The 4,218-nt window shown below is 40.7% G+C and overlaps 1 pseudogene; it reads right to left on the reverse strand.

Moving 5' to 3' along the window:
- Nucleotides 1–1,654: 1,654 nt before the first annotated feature.
- LOC131160745 (uncharacterized mitochondrial protein AtMg00810-like) lies at nt 1,655–2,860 on the reverse strand (annotated as a pseudogene).
- Between the last annotated feature and the right edge of the window lie 1,358 nt (nt 2,861–4,218).

The raw sequence follows: 4,218 nt of genomic DNA on the forward strand, positions 1-4,218 counted from the left end.
AAAATACTATTTAAATATTGTCATAATTTTCAAATAAATAGTTATACCCACAAATATAACCATTTTGCCAAATTTTCCAAATCTCACTCTCGCTTTGGAGTGGGGCTTAGAAAACCCCAATTGAAAGTTTACCTATGCTAAAATGATGACAATCGTGACTAGGACCATGTGGTGGTACATGATCGTTGATTTAATCGCATATTTATAGAGAAATTGGAAATATAGGGAAAAATCACCTTTCCCCAGGAGGTAGGGCCTAAATCGTTCCCATGACAAATCTGCTCTAATAGAAATGTCGGTGGCGAAGTTAGGAATCCAATGACACCTTTCATTTTCCGATCCATCGAGTATCTGCTGAGAAATTGAGAAGAGAGGGACGGAGACGGAAGAGAATGACGAGCTTACGAATGACGAGTTAATTATTTAATTCAATTTAATTTATTTTTAATTTTTAATTTTATTTATTTATTTATTATTTTATTATTTTATTATTTTATTTATTTTATTTACGCATTAAGGATCAAATGTAGCGTATCATTAGTCATAACTATTGTTTTTTGTCCCACATTGGTAGAAAAGTTATTTTAAATTTTTTCTTTGTTTGTCCCACATTGGTGAGAAGTGTTTTTTAAACTTGAGGTTGAAGCTAGCTATATAAAGAGCTCAACTCTCCATTTGTAACACACAACAAAGTTGTACTTTGTCAAGAAGTAGTGGATTGATCGTCGGCGCCCGAGGACGTAGGTAATTATATACTGAACCTCGTTAATTTCCTGTCTTGTTCTTTTTACCATTTTTATTATTAGTTTTTATTAGTTTCTTATATATTCAATAACATTAGTTGTAGTATTAGTGTTTGGCACAAGTGGGGTGCCCAACACAACAATTGGTAACAGAGGTAGGTTGAATAATGTCGATATGGAGGTGTTCCTCTGTTAGGATCCTCAATTCCACATTTGATGCCTAAGAAAGACCTTGTCTAAGTGAGTGCTTAGAGACTATTACAGCTCAGTCGCTCCCTGGAGGTTGGCTTGGTCAAAGTGGAATTTCATAAGATAAAACAGAGAAGACACAATTAGTACGTACTATTCATCCTAGGCCTTTTGCTTTGTTGGTTACTATTGAATATATAGAAGATGACAGGAAGTAGTGCCACAGTAGAAAAAACTCTATCCATACGAACTCCAACCTCTTCAACTTCAACATCATTGTCAAAGACGATAGCTAATGCTCGGTTTAAGGTGTAGAAATTTGATGGTACGAATAATTTTGGTATGTGGCAATGTGAGGTGATGGACATCCTGTGTCAGCAAGAGTTAGATATTGCTCTGAATGAAATGTAGTATTAGAAGTGGATATGGCCAAGGCTTATAATCGGGGTGACTGGAGATTTTTTATTTAGGTCTTGGAGAGTTTTGGCTTCTGTATTCAAGTTTGTCACTTAATAGTAGAATGTGTTAAAACTCCATGGTTTTCGATCATGATAAATGGTACGTATAGGGGCTTTTTCAAGTCCTAATGGGTCCTACGGCAAGGTGATCTACTATCTCCATTGATAGAAAAGAAACACTCGATCATCTTATTAACACTATACAAGGCTTTATACAAGGATACAAGGGTAACTTAGGAAGTATACTAACATCCCCCCTCAAACTCAAGGTGGTATTGAAGATGTCAACTGGAGTTCGCATACTAAAGTACGATGGCGACCAGGTGAATGAGCCTTTGTGAAGATATCAGCCAATTGATCAGTCGAAGGAACTGACAAGAGGCGAAGTGTCCCTTCCTGAAGATGACGATGCACGAAATGACAATCGATCTCGATGTGTTTGGTGCGTTCATGGAAAACATCGTTGTGAGCGATCTGAACAGCACTGTGATTGTCACAATAAAGCGGAGTGCTTGAGGGCTGAGGAACACCCATATCGTGGAGAAGCTAACGAAGCCAAAGAAGCTCAGAAGTTGTATCAGCAAGAGCCCGATACTCAGCCTCAGTACTAGAGCTAGCAACAACAGTCTGCTTTTTGCTTTGCCAAGAGATAAGAGAGTCACCAAGGAGAAAAAGAAAACCAGTGATAGATCGACGATCAGTAGGGTCCCCTGCCCAATCAGCATCTGAATAAACCTGCAACGTCAAGGATGAGTGAGAGGAAAAGAAAAGCCCATGAAATAGGGTTCCCTTCACATAGCGTAAGATGGGAAGAACAGCTGCATAGTGAACGGAACGAGGAGCTGACATAAACTGGCTAACAAGGTGCACTGCATAGGCAATATCAGGTCTAGTGATAGTGAGATAAATCAAGCTCCCAACAAGTTGTCAGTAACGGGTGGCATCAGGAAGAAGCTCCCCATCAGTAGGACGGAGTTTGAGGTTGGGCTCCAGCGGACTATCAGTGATCTTACAATCTGTGATACCAGCACGTGTCAGAAGATCAGAAGCATATTTAGCTTGAGTCAAAGAGTAGCCATCAGAGGTAGGATACACTTCTAAGCCAAGGAAGTAGCGAAGAGAACCGAGGTCTTTCATCTCAAACTGCTGACACATAAATTGCTTAACCTCATGAATACCAGTAGTATCATCACCAGTAATGATCATATCATCAACATAAAGTAGTAAAATAGTGATGCCAGTAGCTGTGTGACGGGTAAAAAGGGCTGAATCGTAAGGGCTAGAGGCAAACCCAAGTTGTGCAATAGTGGAGCTGAACTTGGCAAACCAAGCACGAGGAGCTTGCTTAAGCCCATATAAAGTACGATGGAGACGACAGACCTTACCAGAAGGATGAGGATATCCCCGAGGAGCCTGCATATATACCTCCTTAACCAAATCAACATGTAAGAAGGCATTCTTAACATCCATCTAAAATAAAGGCCATCGGCGAGCAGAGGCAATAGCCAACAGTGAGCGAACGGAGGTAATACGAGCAACAGGAGCAAATGTCTCCTCATAATCAATTCCATATTCTTGAGTAAAGCCCTTTGCCACTAAACAAACTTTATATCTTACTTCAGAACCGTCGGAGTTCGTTTTCCGTTTATACACCCATTTGTTCCCAATTACAGTCTTTCCAGGAGGCAGGTCAACCAGGTCCCAAGTATGAGTTTTGTGAAGGGCGTCTAGTTCTTCAAACATAGCTTGCTGCCAAACAGGAACAGAACAAGCTTCACGATAATCGCGAGGCTCGTGAAGGGAGTCAAGAGTAGAAAAGCAGTGATAATCACTAAGATAGGTAGGAGGTGCTCTTACCCGACTAGAACGACGGACATCCAAATCATAGGACTCAGGCGGAGTGGATGCGATGGCATGATCATCAGATGGGCCAAGTTCGGGAGAGGCAGACACGGAGTGATCACCTGATGAGCTGTCATGACCTACACTAGAGGAAAAATCGGGAGAGAGATCGATGGCAAGGTCAGTAAAAATAGGAGAGTATGAGGGACAATCAAAAGAAAATGGAGAGATACTAGTGAACATTTTGTGTTTCCAAAACTGAACATGTCGAGAGACTCGAAGATGCTTAGCTATGGGGTCGTAGCACCGATAACCCTTGTGTTCAATGCCATAACCAAGAAAGCAACAGAGACGAGAACGAGGTTCAAGTTTTGTATGTTCATGAGGTGGAAGCAAAACAAAGCAAGAACAACCAAGTACTCTGAGAAGAGAATAATTAGGTACCTTTCCATAGAGAGCCTCATATGGGGATTTATTAGAAAGAGTACGGGTGGGAACCCGATTAATAATGTAAACAACTGTAAGAGCAGCTTCTCCCCAAAAGGATTCTAGGAGGGAGGCAGAGAAAAGTTGAGAGCGAATAGTGTCAAGGATGTGGCGATGCTTACGTTCAGCACGACCATTTTGTTGGGAGGTGAATGGATAGGATCGATGGGATAAGGTGCCATCCTCGTGAAGTTCTGCAATGAAAGGAGTAGAAGTATATTCTAGGGCATTGTCGGACCGAAAGATTTTAATGTTGTGATTAAATTTAGTTTTAATCATTTTCTTAAAGTCACGAAAAACAGTAAGTAACCCAGTGCGATCATGCAAAAGATAAATCCATGTAAACCGAGAGTAGTCATCGATAAAAATAACAAAGTAACGAGACCCACCCTTAGTAGGGACAGGAGCAGGTCCCCAAATATCAGAATGAACCAAATCAAAAGATGAAGAAGACAGAGAAGTACTTTCATTAAAAGGTAAAGCTGTCTGTTTCCCAAGTT

This window comes from Malania oleifera, chromosome 7, assembly GCF_029873635.1.
Source record: "Malania oleifera isolate guangnan ecotype guangnan chromosome 7, ASM2987363v1, whole genome shotgun sequence".
Classification (NCBI taxonomy): domain Eukaryota; kingdom Viridiplantae; phylum Streptophyta; class Magnoliopsida; order Santalales; family Ximeniaceae; genus Malania; species Malania oleifera.